Raw genomic sequence first — 22,268 nt, 5'->3', positions numbered from 1 at the left:
TCTTGCTCAGAGGAAAAAAAAGATGCCTACAAAAGAAAACCAGATTTCTGGAAGATAAGCAATGAGCAGCAAAGTATGTAATATTTGAAGTCCTTTCAGTTTGAGTCATAGGTGAAGTACTTTTGATAACAAAATAGATGATATGAGGTGTACATTTGTACTGATCCCTCACTATGCCCAGTCTTGGCTGGTGGCTGACGTGAGTCTAAGGCAGCCCTTGGGTGGTGTACAAGGCTATTCCAGTGTAGGATTGCCCACATCCAGATAACCACAACAATCCAGAGGCTGAATGGACACAAGATGATCTTTTGGGGTCCCTTCCAATCCCTGACATTCTGTGATTCTGTGAGATAAAACAATGCTACCAGAGCTCTGAACTTAATAAAATAAAATAAAATAAAATAAAATAAAATAAAATAAAATAAAATAAAATAAAATAAAATAAAATAAAATAAAATAAAATAAAATAAATAAAAAACACCAAGAAAAAAAAGAGTGAGAGAAGTGTTTGTCTCATAGTTTTAGCCTGTGTCCTCTTTGTAGCTTCTGAAAAAGACAAGGAGCTGATCTGTAAACAGACCATCTAAATTTCCAGGTATAAAAAATGACTGCATTTTTACTTGATCTGGACTGTAACTTTGACTTAAAGACAAGACAGAGCTCTCCTGCACATTAAATTTCTTATCATGCCAAAGAAATTGAAGTTTCTGTTTATGCAGATTACCTTTGCTGGTTTTTGAAAGCAATGCAAAGAAGTAAACCACATGTGGAAAAAAGCAGTTTGTCAGAAAGAGGATAAAGTGGTGCTTGTGCCCAGTGTTGCTACTTACAGAGTTTTTTCATTTTCATTAAACAATACACGAGGACCTTTTATGCTTTAGTGAATCTTGATTGTTGTCTGTCTATTCCATCCCTTCACTTTCCCCTTCATTCCTCTGCAAGCTTCAGTGTAGTATGTCACAACCGCTGGCTAGGCTGCAGTACAGGAATCCCAAGCCCAAGAGGTCCAGCCTCCTTTAAGTATAGGACCAGGATTCCTCTAAGCTTCCTGAGAGTTCAAGCATCAGTTTTCTGTCTGTGTGAAGTATAAAGTTTGTCTCCTGAGATATAGGAGTCCATACATTACACTGACCTCAGCTCCAGTTTTAAGAGACTTTCAGCCAACTTTCTGTCCTTTAGCACAGTGACATAAGCAATCCCATACATGCCATTAAAGCTAAATGAGGAGGTTTCCCTTCTTAATGAAGTTTCAGCTTCACATTTCTGACTTGGACACAAAAGCACTGAAGTGTTCAGGTAAGCTCTTCATGAACTGACCTCATTCTGTTTGTCCAGCTTACCTTTAAATTAAATTTGTGGGACTTTCTCAGATGCTTGAATTGCAGCATAATTTGTTAAAACACAGTGGGCACAGCATTTCTCAATGCAATGCTTTAGACCCTGGTAAGAAATCTGAAATTCTATCAGGGAGATGTTGTGTCATCTACAGAGCTTTATAACTCTCAGCTCAGTACAATATGATGAAAGCCAGCCATATTCAAAGCAAATTTTTACATAGTATCTCCTATATATTACTCACAACACTTATAAAATACTAATTGCTTTATAGCTGATTTTGTTCTGATTCATATGTTGCATAATCAGAATTTCACTCAGGAGCAGATGGCTGTCTTCATTAAATCATGATATATTCTACACAAATAGAAGCAGCTGTTTGTTTGTTTTTTTAACACTCTAATTTATTTCCTGTATGTAAGAAATCACTCTCAAGGAAATCTAAACTATAATCATTCACTTTGTTTTCATTAGAGCTTATTCACAATAAACTCTGACAGATTCTTATTTATTTATTTATTTACCAGAAGTTAAACATGGGTGACATTCATTAACAACAAGGGCAAATTTCTAGTATTGAATGTACTTTTAGATACACATGAATTATGTTTCCCTTATGCTACATAAAGTATAGAGACATAAGTAAATGAAGCCAACATGAAAATAGCTTCCAAAATACCTAACAAAACAGGCAAGGACAAGAAATAATTGTCACATACACTGATGTATTTAGAAATTTGTTATAATGACCTTAAGAAAGCTTTTTCTTAAAGTTCTGGGCTCCAGTCTTCTCCCCTACACTGAACAGAAGAGAACAGAGGTTCCCAGATTATATCTTTATTGCTTACTTTAGCATGCACTGATATGCAGAAATCAAAAGGCCTGAGTTCACAGGCAGCAACTGAAAGCTCCTGCCCTCCCACACAGTTCTACTTTTGGAGTAGAACTTCTCTGTTTATCTGAAACTTCAGGTGGCTTTCAAAACTTCAGGGAGTACCAAAAGAGAGAAGGTTTCTGACGCAAATACGCCATTTTGAAACAAAACATCATGACTCCTCCTTCTGGATCCCTTGCTACTCTTTCTGTTTCCTCAAACTCCACACCTCAGCACTTCTACATACTACTTTGTATCTTGGGACAATTTATCTCTTTTCTGACTAAGAGTTCAAACACATTCTCATGTACACCTCTTCATATTAATATATACACTATACAGATGGAGTCAATAAACTTAATAAACCCTTAAGCAGAAGTTGTGAATGTACGTATCTGTTTGCTAAGTTTAAATATTAGAATCACAGAATTTGTGATTTTTACATACAGCCCTTGTTGGGATTGTGCCAGAATTCATCACTTTTTAATGAATACAAATGCACATTTTAGATTTGAAAGGGAAGTAAAGGAAATGTATTTTGTATGACCTCATGTCTTTAAAAAGCCACACCATGTTTTGTCTTATATTCCAGTAAGAAAAACACCTTGTTATACAAGTTGATTTGATTCTGATGAAAGCAGGGCATCTGTATACAAGAGTATGTCAGAAAATCATGTACTGTGATTTATTAGAAATATAGAGACAAGAAAGTCTTTCTGGAACTTGGAGACACATATCAAGGTATGTTTGTCCACCAGAAAGTTTTTCTCCAAATTGCACTGCTTAGTGTGCTGGCATTTTCCACTCAGATCTGTGTTAGAGAGAAAATGTTATTTCAGCTTTTGTGTTTGTTGGCAGGCATTGCCTAACCCCAGAGCCAGTGACTGACTTCTAAGTCAACATTCAGAGAAAGTCTCTGAAAAGAATCAGAATTCCTTGTGGAAACCAGTTTTATTTGGAAAATTTTACAGGACAGAAGAGCCTACTAGATTTATATTCAAGGCACCAATTACTTGAAGAGAAAAAGTATAATTCTCAAAACACTGGATAACCAAGCCAGGCTCGGTGGATTGCTTTCATCACTTTGTCAGTACTTCTAGGAAAATTTACACTTTGTGGTTTCTTTTCTTTTGAAATCTGAGAAAGAATTATTTGTGGACATATGTCTCTAGTGCGTATCTATACCATTCTGTGCATGGAAGGGAACAGCGCATGCATGCTATGTTGGCACTCCGCTTGGACGTGAATAGGATTGACAGTAAGTAAGAGTGAGACCAAAGGATTCTGACTAAGAAATAGTCCTTAGAAAAGAAGGTACACCGAATATTCAAACAAGTAAATCTCCCATCACACCCTTCTGTTTGTCTGCATTATGCCTCATTTATATCAAATACTCCTACTCAGCGGGTAAGAAAATCATACTTTTCCTGACTTTTCCAAGCTATATTTCAAAACAGTTCTTAAAGGAGAGGGAAGGTATCAAATGCGGGACATTTCTTTTCCCAAGATGATAGTTTAATATACTTACAAACAACTTAAAAGCAGAGAGCTGTGCTTTGCAGCTGTAACCATAGAAACAGGTATCAGCACCTGCATTAAGAGAGAGCTGGGATCTCACCCTGCATTAATTCCCTCATCCAAAAAATGTGTATCTACTGAGGCCATGCAATTAAATGAATATTATCCCAGCCTTCCTTACATTGGCAGCATGTAGCAGACTCTTGCTGCCAGGGACAGAGTGGAAGCCAATGAATTTGTGGCTTCCAGAGCACCCATTCCTGCCCTGCCCAGCAGAGAGCTCAACAGCTCCTAGCACCTTCACTGTCTCTTCTTTCACCTTTTGTTTCTCCCTATTGAATATTTTCTCTTCCCTGTTATTTGTTTTTTTAGTCATGTTCTTCACACTCCCCCCTCTTACATTCTCCACAAGTAATACTAAGCAATAACAAACCCTTGAGGTCCAATTCAGTTGCAGACAGTGAGCTTAGAAGGTGGCTGCCCTACCCAGAATAGCCACCAACTGTACTATGTACACATCATCTCCACTATCCACAGCAAAAGCTGATAGTGTGCTGCATCCTGGAGCATGCCTCCCACCACTTTCAGTTTTCCATTCTCCACTGCTTCAGGCACTGGAGTGCTTGTTTGTGTATCTACACCTGATTATTTCATTAACAAACAATACACATTATTCAGTACCACTAGCATCACTTTAGACAGTATAAAAAGAGGTCATTTTATATTGTCCACTTTGATGGAAGATGCATATGAAACTAAAAAATAAAACAGCAATTCTTTCAGAGTCAGATTTGCTTGTAATTCACAGTAATAAAAAGACAACTGCATTTTGGAATGTATCTGGCAAACACAGCTAGAGTGATAGTAAAACTGACATGGTGAAGTAGAAGTGATATCCTAAATTTGACATCTTACTCTCCCTGATGCATCAGGACACTAGAATCAATCATTCATAAAGTCTCCTTTGAGATTTAAGGAGCTCGGGGTGAAGTGACAGTCCGCAGTTGCTGTTTTGCATCTCCTGGAATGCAAGAATGAAAGATACAAGTGCAGGCAGTCTAATAGGTAAATTGTACTGTGCAGTTGGGACAACAAAAGCTAAAGGTAATTTAAAATATCACCCTATTTGAGCTGATTTTTCACGTAACATAAATAATCTCCAGATATCCGTGTGGAAATAATTAGCGGATATAATTCCTTGTATTTCACTTACTGCTGGAAGGAGACTCAAAGAGGGAAAGACTCACAAACAGCATATACTATCACTAAGAATAGAGAATAATAGAAATACTAGAAATAGAGAACTAATAGAATGCTGCATTCTATTAATTTACTCCATGTTTTTCTTTTGTAGTAAACCAAATAACTCCCAAAACAAAACTCGAGTGTGATTTTAGGACTATTTCACTCCAGGGATGGGTTCCTTCAGGCAGAGTAAACAGGACTGTGCTTAGCTGTGATCTCTCCATTATGTTACAGCGCTAAACATGTGAAATTAATATATAAATAAAAGGAGATAAACAAAAAAGCCAACTTTGGTTTTACGTCAAATACACTCAAAGCTGGAAGAAAAATGACCCAGAAGAAAGAAAACACACACACATACACACACAAACAAACAAAAATCCAAACCATGCCCAGAAAGATCAACAAATCCCATTCAAAGTAGACAGCATTCTGTACTTTGGACACACACACTGAGCTAGTAATGACCTAACTCATATTAAGAAAACCAGAGTAATAAGAACTGACCCCAGTGGGATAAAATGATCAGAAGAGTAGCAAGAATTTTGGACTACATTTATTAAGCTGGCCATCTGAGCTCTCTGCAAGTTAATGATGTAAATATAGTCAATAATTTTGCAGCTCAGTGCAACACTGGGACTATCTCAATTGGAAGAACCTCATTTAAAATATGCTGGCTAAGATCTTGTAACCTTTGGTTGCATTGGGAACGCACAACTTCAAATTAGCTCCAAAAATGTTGTAGAAGAAAGCCAGAGTCATCATGTTTACTCTTTTACTTTGCTGAGGCTCTGAGTAACTTTGTGCTTGCTGTTGCATTTCAGGGCATACCTTATGGTTTTAAGCCCTGTTTCCTGAACCATGAACGTACTCTGGGCGGCATTTTCCACACTGCCAGCAAACTCAAGGATCTGAGAATTAAGGCATATACATACTTTTTGGGAAACATCAAGCTTTGTTGCAGGTGCTTACAGAATGAAGCTAAGACCTGAATTTCTATTGAATATTTCCAAGGGCAGCTGACAGTTTATTTCATATTTCTGAAAACTTTTAAAGGGTAGCTCATTAAAGTAATATATTTTCCTGCAGATCTCACTAAAAATTTGTAAGAGCAGCAATAACAGAAGAAAATATGACAAGACTGGGTATGGTACTGCTCAAGATGTCTTTACTCCCTTCATTACTAACATAAAAATTTAAGACAAATATAAGTTTAAGCTTGATTTAGTTTGGTTAGATAGAAGGTGCTGCCCTTCCTGATTAAACCTGCATACTTAAGGTCAGGGATCATAGACTGCAACCTACCGTTTGCAATTATAGACAGTAATCACAAGCAATCGTGTTACTGCTTTCTAACAGGTACTCAAGTTATCAGCAAATCTTGGTAATTGCCCTTCTGAGTATGTCTTATTCATCCCGTCTGCAAATTAACTGTTTTAGTGGCTTTGTGCCTTACCACTTGTCACTTGAGCTTGCATGTGGCTATGTGTGTGGTCACGTGTGCATCCTAATTGTGAACCAAAGTGCATCAACTTTGATCGCATTTACCCACTGCATGTTTTATGACTGCCTTAGGCCAGGATGAGGGCCTTGGTTTGCTCTGTGGTTCTGCTGATTTGAGGTAATTCTTTAACATGGCATCAGCATGTAGCTTTTCTGTACTCTTAAGCTTTACAAAGGTGCTGTAAGATTGATTAATTTCACACAGGCTATTATGTGTAATACTTGAGCTGTGATTCAGCTCAGTTTCTCAGTAACAGGTACTGATAACTCAACCCACTCAGGATTTGTGGAACGGACTCAGAATAAGTCAGAAAACTGTAAAAAACAAACAAACAAACAAAAACTTATGAGGTTTCTTATTTCCATTCTGCTTTTTTTGGCGAAGTGTAGGTGGTTGGGGGTGTTGTTTTAATTAGTCGGGTTTTTCTGAGGGGAAAAACTGAAAAAAGGAAACACATTAAAACTTATTTTCATACTTATTTCGCCCCCAACTCTACAAACTACATTCTTCCTCTTTAATTTATAGACACCAAGACTCCTTGATTCTGGAATGGGATTTTCAGAAAGCTATTCATTATCAAGATGCTTTAGATAAAATATAGAAAGAGTAAACTCGACAAATAAGGCAAACTTTCAGAAGCAAGTACATCTTCAAAGCTGTATGTGAACAGGTATTAGAAAGGGTAGTACTTCAGTATAGCAGTGTAGGAATGAACTCCACAACTAAGCATGACGTTTTCCTACCTGGATTTAAGGATCTAAGAAAGCGAGAGCAAGGCTGCTAGAAAAATGATGGACATTCAATTCACATTTATTTATATTTCCACAGAAGGACAGTGAAGCAGCACTAAAATGCAATTAATCAAAATGAAGGCCAAGCTCTGACTCTAGCCAGTCTGTATTTACACCCACCGACATTCATAAAGTCCAGCTTCAGCCTAACTTCTAGCAACAAACACTTAGACTCCTAAGTTCTAATTTAACAGCTCTTTTCAAGTGCTCAGAAATCCTCTTCTGTTGGATAGGAAACAACCTAACAACCTAAAATTGTGTTTACAAGTCAATTAAGGATCATCAGCTTGTGAGTGGCATAATAATATAAGCTCGTTTAAAAGGCCATCTATTTGGCATTGTTACTTTAGTGGTTGTAACTGGTTAAAAGCCAGCATAATAGATAGATGCCCTAACACTTTAATAGTCATTGGAACACCTGGTGTACTTGATGTAATATTACGTTAATTCTTCATTATGAAGACTAGTAATATACACTCTTAAAATTTTAAGACTGGGATGTAGCACCAGGTTTGCCTTTGGAATGCACATCAAACTCATTCATAGGAAAAGAGGACTGGGTATGCTGGTTGTTGCATCTCTGAAGAAGTGTGAATTAGAAAAGTTCTTTTTGCAGAGGAGCTAAGTGCAAGATGCACTACAGTTCAGCACAGCAAGAACTAAGTGTTGCAGTGATTATGGGTCTGTCACCCTTTGCACTGTAAGTGAAGATGACCTTTTCCTGTCCCTGATCTGACCAACCCAAATCAGCATGACTACATGGGGTGTACTTTACCCAAGGCTCCTCACTGATTCAAGCAAAAGCCAGCTGTCTCCAAACTTAATCACTCAAAGATCACAGCTATATGTTCTACAGTCTCCTGTGTCATATAATGGGGCCACCAGACCTTAGCTACCAAACTTCCCACTGCAATGCATGAGAAACCAAATCAGCCATATACTTTAAACATGATCCTGAAGAAGGCAGTGAGCTGAAAAAAGGTGTTACATGAGTCTGACTGAACACCACAGATTGTTTTAGCCATAAGGACACCAGCCACCAAGTTTCGAGGATTAAGTGTAATTACTTTTATGGCAAACCAGATGGAATCAGCAGTAGTAAGAGGGATTGTCAGTGAGAGTATCCCTTGGAAAATCTATGTTTAATCCAGTTGCATTTGGAAAAGCAGACTGTACAGAATGATTCTTATTTGAAGAGACAACCCTGTCATAGGGGATTTCAGTGACAGCGTTGAAGAAGTGGAAGACAGGAAACAATAAGAGAAGCTTCTTGACTGAGAGATGAAAGACTTTCAGATTATTTATATTCTATTGCTGACGCTGAACTGGCAACACTTTCCTGGCTTCTGTGTGGTAGAAAAGGAGGGAGAAGAGTGTCTTTTCACTGCCCCCTGACTCTCCCATCCCAGTGAGTATTCCTAGACTGTAAGAAAGAGCACAGAAGACTGCTTATACAGCTAACGGGTAGAGTAATTTTGCCTGAGAGAAGGCTGTCTCTCAAGAAAAGATGATCACACCTTTATGCAAAATGGCGTGTAACAAATACATAATGGGTTCCAATCCCTTAGGTAGGGCTTTAAATAAGTTACTTGAGAATCCTGAATGATTTATCCACATCTGCTGCTCTGTAGGTTACAGAAGGAGGAAAAGGCACAACTGCAGCATCTCCAAGGAAGTAGTGAGGCTAGTTTGGTTATTAGTCCCTACCATAACACTACTGCAGCCCATGTAGAGTTACAGATTAAGCTAAACAAAAATATATTTTTCATTCCTCCTTCCAAAATTATTGGCATATTAATTCACAGATACAGAGAAAATATATATATACTGTAATAATTAATATAATAATAATACATATATATTAATAATATATATGTAATATATACTGTGGAGAATGTTCAGTCTTAAATGTCTTAAACTTGATAGGTAAACAACTGTCACAAACACTTCTTTTGCACCAAAAGTCTGGGCTGACAACCCTGCAAATAGCCTCTCCGTGTGATCTTAGAATCACCACATAGTAAATGGGAACATTGCTCTGTATACTGGAATCACCATATAGTAAATGGTGATAAAACACCACTCTGTACACTGTAGAAGCAGACCTATAGGACCGGTCTGCTACTGAAGCAGCTCAGAATAAGAAGGTGTAGCATGATGGGGCTTCAGGATACATGAGTATAAGAGATATAGCAGAGAGATACTAAAGATACTACATTTGCTAGAACCAGATCTTTCCCATACAGCTTGCACATCATTGGTACAAAACACTGCTGTTCTCTTATGCATTTTTAGCATAAGATTACTATTTATTTTCAGATCATGAATATAGACTTTCATCATATGGTTTAAGGAATAAAAATACCTCCTTAAAGAAAACTCTTTGCAGTCTCTTTCAATGACATATATTTCACCTTTTATGTCTGTGAATTTGCATTAATACACAATAGAAACACATCTGTGCACCAATTAACATTAGCTCTCCAGACTGCTTTGAGGCTTTGTCCCTCATTCCCATTTTCCTCCTAAGAGTGGACAGCTAATTCCAAGAGGTGGTGAAAAGGCTTCTCAGGATCCAATTCCCAAATATCCCTCTGTGCAAGTCAGGTTCAACGTGAGTCATGTCCTTGTAACACACTGTTGGAATAACATCTAGACTGCATGATAAATTGCAGAGATAGCTTGTATTCCATGGCAACAACTAAGATACATAGACAAATATATTTGAAATGCCTGAAACAGCCTAACACAATCCTTGTTAGATGACCAAGTAGACTGCAGCCAATTTCAATTATTACACGATCATTCACGACTGAATCAGAAGCCTGATGCAATAATCATTTCTTGATTTCTGGCGGGGGGGGGGGGGAAGAAGACTGAGCTCACATAGTCTGTGTTTTTGTAGCCATCATACTTGGGGCTAAAAAGGTGAACACTCCTTCATTTCCACCCTGTTTCTTGCCAAGATTATCTCAGCACATCTCATTTTGTGATATCATTTGGGCTGCTGTCCCTCTAAAGATGTTTGTTTTTTTTCTATTGATTAGTCCACATAAGCCTAAACAACTCAAGCCCACTGTAGCATGCAGGCTTACAAGGTATATTTGTAATACTGTCTTCAGATGACCATTGATAATTAAATGGTCCTTTCTGAGCCTCAGTGCCTGAAAGTATTTGTGATTTTCTGAAAATGTTGGCGTTCAGTTTCTGCAGAAGTAGAAAGTATGTGTAGGCCACTTCTCATGAATGTTTTAAGAGATTATCTGTTCTGGAATTCACACTGGATGCAAAACAGTTTCCAGCAGCACACTGAGCACTCACAAGTTATAATCACTCTGGTGACAGACTGGATAAAAATCAACAAGAATATGTTAATGTTGTAAGAGTTAAGTCACCTCAAAAACATATTAGTTCTATTCTAGTCAAACTTGATCCAAGAGATTTTGAAAACAAGGAGTTGATTGAACATCTCCCCTATCACAAAGTCAAAGCACAGTGAGCAGCTATCTAAATATTTCATTTATTTCTTGAATTAGCATATCCCATTTAGAATTTCTCTACCTTAAAATGACAAACGTCATAAGAACTTCTGTTTATTACCACTTTTTGTGCACAGGCAAATGGTCAGAAAATACAGGAAAAACAGTAAAGACATTCAGTATATGGGTCCTCCAGTTGCTATACATGGTGTATTTCTGTGGATAAAACTGAACGTGAGTTCCTCTTCCCCATAGCTAGATATATGTTTTTATTTCCTAAGACCTTAATACATTTACATTATGAATTTACAAGAGTCCACTTGACAGTGAGTAATAGCAGATGTTTAGTGTATAAGTTTAAGGACATATGTAGAGAAAATAGTCTGATAATACAGTTTAGTTACTTAGCTAACTTTAATTGTTACAGGTAGGATTCAATGAACCTAACTTCATTCATGGAAAGTCTACAGAACTACTCCAAGCTGGTTATCAAAACACATTCTGTTCAGATGGTGATCTGCTGATAGCAACCCATTTGACCATTAAAGAATGGGCTTTATGGCCAGACTAATATTAATTGGATTAGAGAGTTTCCAATTTACAAAGAAAAGATGAGATCAGAGCTAATCTTCCAAAGGAAGACCACTCAACTTTGTTGAATCATTCAAGATTGGTTCTGCAAAATATTGTTTTAAAAATTATTCTCTAGGTATAGCCTTATATAAGGAAATAGAAAGAGACAAGTATAAATGCTACAATAAGTACTCATGTCTAATACAGAATGCATCATAACTACTGTAGGTGGGGTTAATTTGTACCACATTTGTTTTTCTTTCTGCATCCCAGAAGGTCTTACATAGAGTCTAAGCATAGAGCCAAAACCTCTGCAAGGACTGTGCCAGGGACAGGGGAGCGCTGAGGGAAGCAAACTCAGAAACACACTCTTTGCCATATTTCAAAAGACTTTTCATTTTCTTCGAGTGAGGATTTGTGCTACCAAACCAGCTTTCTAGTGTGCAGTTGTATGCATAACCCTGTGATGTAGGATAAAATGCTTCAACCGGGACTTCATGTCATTTCCTGCTGAAGGGTAAAAACCAGTAAAACCTTGCAGCATGAGTCAAGACTGGTTTTATGAATGCAGCTAACAAAGGAGTGAATCCCCTCTGACAAGTGCGTGAGGTGTTTGTACCAGAGAAATTAGCTGTACAAAGCTGTGTATTTAATTCTGACTGAAAGTGATTGAAAGGTACAAATTGTACCAGAGGATCTTTCTAAGTAGAAGAGAACATAGGAAAGAGGGAGAGAAAAAATAAAATAAACTCATCTCTACACAATAATAGTTAAGAGATGATAAAAAACTTATTAATATATAAGGGGGAAGAGAACAAGGCAGGGGGATGAATAGAAGTAGTCTAGAAGTTTATCATGGATAATTTGTTTCTGAGAACAGGAAATCCCTGCTGCCATGCCTTCTTGGATTATTTCCAGTGTTACAGATAAACCAGTAGTTTAGTGAGTACAAAAGCCAGGACTTCTGCATGCATCTTCCACCCCCCTCTCCCTTTTTCTTTTTTTTATTAGCACAAAGGAAAACAGCAACCACGTCAGGAGAGATTTGGTGGTTTTAATTGAGCTGCAGTTGTATTCTTTCCTGTGTTTTCTATCATGTCAATTTTCCAAGTGGCCATCAAGGTTTTGGCAGCTGAAGCAACCCAAGTATACAAGGCTGACATTTAGAATTGCTCCAGGATTTGCCTTCCTCCTGGCAGTACTATCAAGAGGGCTTTAAGCATGCTTAAGTTGACTTTAAATCAAGATGTCAGCTTTGAAATCAGGCTGTCTTTGGCATTCTTGTCAATAATACTGAACTTGGCTTAAGACCTATACACCTTTGTGCATTAACTGGCCAGTATTTGGAGCTATGTTGCTTTAATATATATCACAGACCTTTGCCCTTTATTCATGATATGGGACTTTTACAGGTTTGTATGGGCAAGCTGTTCTCCTCTTTTAACGAGAAAGGACAATTGCTTTTGGTCCAGCTATTTTGTTGCTTTTGTTTTCCATGGGTTATTTTTGTTTGTTTTGTTTTGGAGAGAACATGGAAGAGATGGAAGTCAATGCATTTATGTGATAATATACATTTGCACCTCTTCTGTCACAAAGATACACGTGAAATGGCCACCTATCTCCAAACTGCCTTGGAAACCTGTGTGCTCATGACTTTCAAAACACTTGTGGATGTACACCACGAAGGCCAAACTGAAGAAGTCAGGGTCTGCATGAGCTAGCTGCTAGAGAGCCAGACAAGACACAGAAGCACAAGTATGAACACCCAGATTTTCTTCTTTCATCAGGTCAGGGCTATTCCATTAGAGAAATCCCAGAGTGGTTGGTTGTCACATATACTGCTGATATTTAGCTTTCAGGTTCATAGCTCATTTATATAGCTAAAGTGCTGACCAGAGAGCCCTGGAGAGTTCTGCTTCATTTCATAAGAAATAAAGAAGAAATTTTGAAATTTGTTTGCTGAATTGTATTGGAATTTAGAAAGTCAGATACCTGAAGATCTGAACTTTCCAACTGAAGTCTTTGGTTTGCTTCCATCCTATTTGCAGTTAAAACTACAAGGAAATATTTCAGAGTTTCTCATATTGTATCTGTTGGAATAAAAGTCAATGGAACCAATAAAATTCAACCTGAATATCCAAACTACACTTATGACTAATGTATGAGAGACAGTTAATCCAGATTAAAGGAGGAGATGAGAGCACAGCACAGTAGCTATTACGGAATGTCTTCCACATGCACACAACAAAAGTCTTAACAGAGAGGCTATTCTATAACAGTCATCCCTGAATACATTTATGCTACAATAACTTCTCAAATTAATCACACTGGTGCAGGTGAGTGCCTAAAGCAAAAGAAAAATTAGAAGTAATTTTGAACAGAACTAGAATATTATTCTAGCGGTAAACTAAAAATATTTACTTTTATTTTTATTCTATGCAGTCGGTCTCAATCCAGAATACTCAGAAGTATTAAACAATATATAGAATGTTAGGAATGGATGTGAACACTGATACAAATTTTAGAAGTAATAGAACTTCAAAAATGGGGAAAGAAAAGTTGGTGCAATTAAAATCTGAGTTAGAGGAAGACTGAGCCAAAATCTTATATATGAAAAAAGAGAAGAGAAAGACAAAAAGGATTAAAAACATTTTACCCAGTACTGAAAGTAAGAGAAACAACAGCCTTTTATCAGCATAAAACAGGATATGAATAAGAGGGACCTGTAACCAGTGCAAGCGACTGAGATACAGAACAGAGAAAAAACTTTTAAATGGTAAACCTGGAATAGCTCTGACAGAAGAGATTCATCACAGTTTCATGGAAATATTAAATGACTGCTTCAGCCACAGTATTTAGTAAATTCCCATTAACGTCACTTCTCTCATCACAACTATTTATGGCAGCCTTTTCTAAAATGATTTCTTTTTTTTTCTTTTTTTCTTTTTCCTGCAGGATTTATTATTTAACTGCTATGTCAAACCAGCCCTGAAATAAAACATGCAGCTCACAATTAGTAGGAAAATACATTTGAAAGAAACATTTTTTATCCAACAGCCTAAAATTACAAAAAAAAAACAAAAAGAAAAAAGAAAAAACACCATCAACAACAGCCCAAACACAAAAGAAAAGGAATGAAAGATTAAGCCACATTCTACATCTGCACAGCACAATTTAGCATACAGAACTTCATACAGTACTCAAGATGAGGTCACACCAGCACTAAACATAGCAGGAGAGTAGCTTCTTTTGACCACCTGGCTGTTGTTTAATACATCCCACAATACTGTCTGCCCCCTTGCCTACCAGGGCACAGTGATGACTCAACAGTGAGCTGCTGTCTGAGCACCCCCAAATCCCTTTCTGCTGAGCTGCTCTCCAGCCACTCCTCTCCCAGCTCTGCCTATGTCCAGCATTACTCTATCCCAGGTACAAACCTGTTTGGGTTTTTTTTTGGTCACTGTACAAGCCACCAGTGATTGCCCAATGCTTAAATGTTTCTAGGTCCATCTGCAAGTTCTCTCCTACCTCCACAAAGTCATGTTTCTCCAAGTTTAGTGTCATCAGCAAACCTGTTGAGGATGCACTCCAGTTATCTATCCAGATCACCGATAAAAACATTAAATAGGATTGGCCCTGGAATTGAGCCTTTTGAATTGAGCCCTTGTTGTCTTGTTATGGAGTTAAAGTCACTTACATAAGAACATCTGTATAGTGAAGTTCAGTAGGGATGGGAATCTGAGAGAAGCAGGAGCAGCTGAGCCTCTGGAGAGACTGGAGTGCAGTTGCTGTGTGTTGTTATTTGCCAGCAACTCTGAATGAAATTATTTGCCATCAACTATTGCACAGGAAACCCTCCTTTGTGATACAATAAAAAAATCCGATAGAGCAGAGCAGCTTGTACCAAGGAAGAGCTTGCATTCCCCTTGCCTCTTATCAGCCAAATAGCATACAGCACAACATTTTTTTTTGTGTTATAAAAATTGTGAATCTTCACTAAAACAGCTCTATAGTCTACATCTAGAGCCAAATATCACTTCAGCGAAGCAGGTTTTTTTGATGATCAGACAGTGCTTAAAATCCCGCTGAGCTCTGAAAACACCATCAACCTGAAATTTTTGCAGGTGCACAAATCTGCACACCATCTCTTGCAGTGCAAGGAAAAGCAGCACAAAATCTTCATAGAATCAGGGAAGAGCAAAAGCAGAAGTATGCATGAAGCAGGCACTCGCATTTTATAAGATCATAAAAAAGTTGGCAGGCAAAGACCTCAAGAGGTTGCCAAGAACACGGAAGGGCAGGATGTAGTACAACTATTAGATTAAAACAAACAACAGTTTGTCTACTTTGTACCTGAAGTTCTCCAGAGATGAGGACTCTGTTGTGCTCAGCTGCCTTCTTCATTATTTCTGAATTTAAAGGTCTTCCCTGATGACCACCTTCCACTTCCCTTTGTAGATTCAAAACCTACAGCATTTTTTCTTGTCCCTCAGACACAACATCTCTTTTCCTGAAATCTTTGGAGCTCATTTCTGTTGTGCAGCAGAGCTCTGCCTACCTTCCTGATAGAAGTCATCTCTACTCTTTCTGTTTGAACTGATATCCCACATGCTACAGATTTACCATACTGCACGATCTCAAGGGCAGGAGTTTGGCTTTTTTGCTAGTTGCAAGGCATCATGTAAGCTCTTGGTTCTCTTCCAAGTAATAACAATGCATTCTCTTGCCATTCCCTTTAGTAATTTAGCTTTTAACAAACACACAAAGTGCCTGGTGTCCTTTGGAGCCATATAATCTGTAGCAGAGTGATAACCTTCCAGCTATATAAATATCCAGAATATAAAGTTTTGTTTTAATTGCAATGTAATTTTTGCTATAAAGTACTGCAAACACCTCTGAATTCTACCACACTACTGGGAAAAGTAGATATCTATTTTTAATGTGTTTCATTTGAATGATGTGAGCAGTCCTTTTGTAATGTCTTGCATGCATATGAGTCCTTTCAAGTGCATTAACCTGATTTGCAATAAGCAATAATATGATCTTGATTTAAGATTCTGATCTTAAAGTTTTTATTAATTAAGGTAAATACTCACTCTGATTATAGGTATGGGGAAACCAAAACATAAGATATTTCATCCAAATTGACATAGCAGATGCAAGGTTTGAAGAACTGTGTAATTCTCTAGATTCCTGCTTGCATACCACCCCTGTGCTGTATTTCCCGTTTTAAACTAAGAAAATAACATGACATAACCTAAGTTATTAAAGCTGCTTATTTTCGCATGATAAAAGTTTCAAGTACACTTCAAAAGAAAATAAAAAGCAGCTGAAATGTTCTCATAGCTCTCCCCTCCCCCAAAAAAGAGTTTATTTAAAAGCATCCATTTTCATTAGTTGAGATCCATTTTGCTTGATAATCAAATGTTTATGTGACCCTTGAAAATACAGAAGGTTCCAAGATCACACTGTCATTTAATCTTATGACTATACAGATGAGACAATAAGAAACAGGCAGAGAACAGAAGATATTTCTGTGAGGTTGGGTAAATCTAAGTAATATTAGAAGGTATCTGCATGGTTGCATGAATATTAGTGATATTAGTTTTCAGAAGCAGTTGAAGAATCCCAGGAATTAACACAAAAGCAAAGTATTGCAATCTTATCAGCCCCAGCTATTCATTAGGGCACAGTCTTATTTACTAGTTCCAAAAGACAGACACCACAGACCTCTTTATGGTCCCTTCTTGCAGCATTTTTTGTTGGATCCATGAAAAAGCATGCAGAGTACCCCTTTGCATGCCTCAGTGTGAATGATTACCCTGTCCCTTCAGACAGAAAACAATTAACCATCTTCCTAAATATGTTCCAGAAAGTTCCAAAAACACATCCCCAAGCATGAATGAATCACTTGTCACTACTCCCTGTTTATCGAAAGCTAAACTATCTGAATGGAAGTTAAAGATGAACTGGATTGCTGGGAGAGAAAAAGTGATGTTTCTGAGGAGAGACAGCTCATATAAGTCAAATTAGTGTGGCAAATTAATTTCTTTGGAGCTAGGAGTTTGGAAGCTGTCAGTGCTCCAGAAAAGAGCTATTGAGAAGACAGTCTGTGGCAAGATCTGTTGGTGCTGAAGTCAGAGACAGCAAGAAAGAAACAAGGGGATCCCTAGGTCTCAAGCCATGGCAGAGGATGGTGTGATAGAGAGGCAGTTCAGCTTGAAGTAGTAGTAGTGTTTATCTCCATTTAAAAAACAGGGAATAAAACATCATTTCACTAAGCAAAATAATAATAATAACAACAACAACAACAGCATTGCATGAAGTTGAGAACAATTAGAATATCAGACTGCTTCTGACCCAAATATGTCCTGCAGAACAGGAAATTAACTTTGTGACCTTTTCCAATCAGCAGACAGATCTCCCTGTCCTGGAACATCTCTGCTGACAATACCTAAAGGAATAAAACAGGTATTTGCTTCTAGAAGCAGAAAACCTGCCAAATGTTTCCTGCCCATGAGATATGCCAGGCTTGGAATGCAAATATGCAGTTTAGTGCAGCCATAATAATGTAAAGCATCACCAGGCTCCAGAAGTTGGGGAAGAGCAGATGATTCATGATGTCCACATATACAATGCATGGTGTGATCTAAAAGGAACTGTGGATAAGATCTGCTGCAAGAGTAGATTTTGTAAAACAAAATGACGTTAATGAGGATCCATTTTCTATGCAATTAACAAACAAATTCTTTGCTCAAATCCCATCCCAGCATGCTCATTAAAGACAGAACTGCCCCAGAGGCTCTGAGGGCTGCTTTCTGTCTACAAACAACAACATGAAAGCCAGTTTGAGCAAATGCCTTAGTTGTATCCAAAGCTGCTCCCATCATGAATACATTTGCAAGAAATGTTTTATACCACACACAACCTGGGAATAAACTTTTGAAAGCAAAACTTGACAACATCCAAATTCTCTGTGCTAATGAACATAAAAGTTGGGATATGGTTATCTGTACTCACAGATTTACAGCCGCATTTCTACTGATGTATGAAATGAGAAATCCCTGCCTCTTGCACAAGAGCAATTATACAGACATTGGCATTCAGACAGCAGTGCCACACTCAGGCTTGCTTCACACGTACTGTTCAGCACATAGAAATGTAGAGACATGCAGACACTTTGCCCAGAGGTCTCCAAATGTAGACAAAAATAAGAACTACCTTTGGAAGACTTTAAAAAAATACTAATTTTAAAGTAAGTTTTTTCATATATTCCTTCCATTTTTTAAAAAATGTTCTTTTAAGATATATATATCTTGTGCTGGCTCAGAATAGACTTTGCAAATAAATAAATAAGAAAACCAAATACTAAGGAAAAGAAAAGAAAAGAAAAGAAAAGAAAAGAAAAGAAAAGAAAAGAAAAGAAAAGAAAAGAAAAGAAAAGAAAAGAAAAGAAAAGAAAAGAAAAGAAAAGAAAAGAAAAGAAAAGAAAAGAAAAGAAAAGAAAAGAAAAGAAAAGAAAAGAAAAGAAGAGAAAAGAAAAGAAGAGAAAAGAAGAGAAAAGAAGAGAAAAGAAGAGAAAAGAAGAGAAAAGAAAAGGAAAGGAAAGGAAAGGAAAGGAAAGGAAAGGAAAGGAAAGGAAAGGAAAGGAAAGGAAAGGAAAGGAAAGGAAAGGAAAGGAAAGGAAAGAAAAGAAAAGAAAAGAAAAGAAAAGAAAAGAAAAGAAAAGAAAAGAAAAGAAAAGAAAAGAAAAGAAAAGAAAAGAAAAGAAAAGAAAAGAAAAGAAAAGAAGAGAAAAGAAAAGAAGAGAAAAGAAAAGAAGAGAAAAGAAAAGAAAAGAAAAGAAAGCACTCAATGTTAAAACAAAGCAACTTACTGTTGAAAATAAATAATTATAACTTGATGTTGTCATAATTTAATGCTTGATTTAGTGGTTGGCAAGGACCCATGTGAGGGCGGATGGAACCAGATGATCTGTAAGGTCTGTTCCAGTCCAAGCTCCTCTATGATTCTGTGATACTCTCCCAGTCACAAATGCCCTTTTTCAGTGAGAAAACATGAACAGTTGATTTCTGATGCCAACCATCAGTATCTGACATTGCACTGGAGCCCAAAGGACAGACACAGGGAAGGCATAGAGAGCCTTCATCCACAGGTTGTCTCTGAGCGGGCAGGAGTTACTTTGTCAATCAGTGACAGGAATTTATCAAAGCCTTATCAACAAAGCGACCAACAGCTAGCCCCATTTTGTGCTACCATTCTTACTCATGCTGCTTGGATTTAAATTTTCCTCTTTCTTTACTCTGTCCCAGAAAGGCATTTGCTGTTACTGTTTCCCTCTAGTTCCTACATTTTCCCTTCTTACAGTTCTGTATCCGAGCTGGGTGATGTTGTTCATCCCAGTATTTTCTCCACTAAAAAGGTCATGCCAGTAACATCCCCCAAATCCTTAAATTCAACTTGTCTCCTCAAACAGCTTGCTTTAAAAGTAAAGGACAAACATTGTAAGAGCAAACATGTTTGATTTCGACCTTTTCAAACTACTCTGCTCATTTCTGAGCCAGCGAAGGACTGGACAAGTGCAGCTTCACTGTGCAGAGGTATCAAGCTCCGGTTTTGAGCAGGGCTTATCAGCACTGGCAGAGCACGGCACAAACACATCTATGCCAGTCCCAGTCCCCAGATGGCAAGCACTCTGTGCTGACTTTTAAATGATTAGCAAGTTTTCTCTGAAAAGCAGAACTTATTAGGTAAAACTTCCAAGCGGAATGTGATGGTCTGGACGCTGTGAGTGAGTGTTTACTGAGCTTTGCTTGCCAGGCAGTGTTTGCCGTTATGCATGTAGCACTATTATCTGCTTCAAGCCCTTTTCAGACTGAATCTTTTGTCAGGTGGAAATCCCAGCAGGCCAGACGTCAATGTTTTGAATTATACAACTAGTTTCTGCTTTCCACAGCAAGGGGTCAGCTCCCTGCCAGCAAACTCATTTGTAACGCTGCACTTGTAAACTCCCAATAAAAGGCTCTGATGGAACCACGCTTCGCTGGGTAGTGGCAATAAAACTGCATGGCCTCCTTTTCATTATAAAAAGGTTCCAAAAACATACCACTTCTAGCCAGTGCTTCAGTGTGCACACGGGGATGAACGCATCCAGGTGAGATTTACCACAATACCTGAGCTTTGTCAGCCTGAGGGAATCCTCTTTAAAAGTCACTCTACAGAAAAATCTCAGTAATAACAGGAAATTTTAACTACACCTTTCTTCCCATGTTTCTCATGGGATTTTTCTGTCTTTGTTGATTCTGACCACAGGAGTCAAGAATATCAAAAGAACAGTATGAGAAAAGGGGGAGAAAAGAAAAGGGTGGGGGGAGAAATAATCAAACTGTTGTCTTGTTCCAGAGGCTTGCCTTAAATACATGACAGATGTTATCACAAATAATTAGGCTGATATTTGCTTCCAGTTACAATTGCCTTTTTAAAATTTCTACTCTTGTTGGAGACTGTTTAACAGGGTGACATATACCACAGTCCTGCCCCCAAGACAAGCAAGATTGTTTACACTCAGGTGCCAATGCCACCCTGGAAGCATCCAAACTGTACATAAGGACTAATCTGCTTTTAGGTTAACAAAAATAAATAAGGAAATAACACCAGCAAAAATAAATGAATCACTGAGGGGCCAAGGAATCGATTTTGGAGCATCCTGTCTGCATGGGATGCAAGGGAGGCCCTCAAGATACGCTTGAAGACTGGATGCCAAAGATTTGTAAGAGCAGCCTTGGGAGTCATTGGAGCAGGGCTCCCAAGTACATAGCATCACCGGGCATGCCTGGAGTTCCTGCACCAGTGCACATGGGCCAGTGGCTGCTTGGATTTGCACTTAGGGATCATGGAAGCAGACTTCTGCTTTGGTTGTTACTATTTGTGCTAAAAACTGGATTTGGTAATTATACGGATTAGCAGAGCATACCCTTTTCTCCTGGACATCAGCGTTATTTCTACACCAGACAGTCTGACTGGTTCTCCTGAGCAGCCAAGTAGTTTTCAGGCAAATCAATCTTCCCTGAGTGCAGGGAACTGTTACAATTTTATATGAAAAAGAAAAATAGGATATAAGAAATACAGCCACAGAAGACATTTATAACACATATATTTTGCTTCATGAAGCACTTTTTTATGGTAGAAAAGGGATAATAGACACACTTTAGGGACAAAATCTCTCTATTCCTTATTTGTAAGCACACATCCCTACAGAGATGCTCTGAAATCTTAGATTTCAACTACAGTGAATCCTAAATGGATGAATGTTCAGACTAAGTGTTCATCTTGTTCCCAGAGAAATATTTTCCTAAGTCTCCCACTCTAACCTAACTGAAGAACTTCATCATATCTCCAATCTTTTCTCAGCAGCACTGCCACACACAAATACCCTCATGTTTGGCCAACCAACTGTGGAATCCACATAGTCACAGATCCACTAGTCACAATATCACACATACCAATCATGGCTGCTGTGGTGAGCAAGCACCTCAGAAGACACACAACAGAGCCTCTCCTTTGGCTGCCCAGATCCCAAACCTAGTCCAAGACGACTCCTTTGCAATGGGTTCTGCCCACACATGGGTGCAATTTGCAATACCATACTGGCAAAGAAATGATGATCTTTCTAAACCAAGATGACAACAGAACAAAATTACATGAGTAGCTTTCATATCCAGCTCCATGTGGCATGCAAGGGTCAAGTCTGAATCAGTACACTGAGGCATATAAAATATTTACTAATACCAGCTGCCTCAAGATCTACTGAAGATTGTTCTTTTAGGGGTATTCCTGTGTGCATTTAGAGCTTGTGCATTTTTAAATGATCAGGATTAGTTTGGAAGATGCCAATGGGAGAGCTTATTCATTTATGCAGGGCATGGAGGTCCCCAGCAGTGGATGAGTGT

General features: G+C 38.0%; 1 protein-coding gene across 6 annotated transcripts in view; it reads right to left on the bottom strand.

Annotated features, from left to right (window-relative positions):
* TUNAR (transmembrane neural differentiation associated intracellular calcium regulator) overlaps positions 1-22,268 on the bottom strand; it is a 140,383-nt gene that overhangs the window by 71,181 nt on the left and 46,934 nt on the right. Inside the window, exon 1 of one of the 6 annotated variants that reach the window (XM_085549414.1) lies at positions 15,017-15,096. The exons of the other annotated variants lie outside the window; for them this stretch is intronic. The gene's annotated coding sequence lies outside the window, so the exon portion shown is untranslated. Of the gene's footprint in view, positions 1-15,016; positions 15,097-22,268 lie in introns of those variants that run through there. 6 annotated transcript variants of the gene reach the window in all.

Source organism: Coturnix japonica, chromosome 5 (genome assembly GCF_054131305.1).
Source record: "Coturnix japonica strain WE chromosome 5, WE-NBRP24, whole genome shotgun sequence".
In the NCBI taxonomy this organism is placed as follows: domain Eukaryota; kingdom Metazoa; phylum Chordata; class Aves; order Galliformes; family Phasianidae; genus Coturnix; species Coturnix japonica.
Note: the sequence above shows the minus strand (reverse complement) of the source record. Positions and strands in the feature narration are given on the sequence as shown.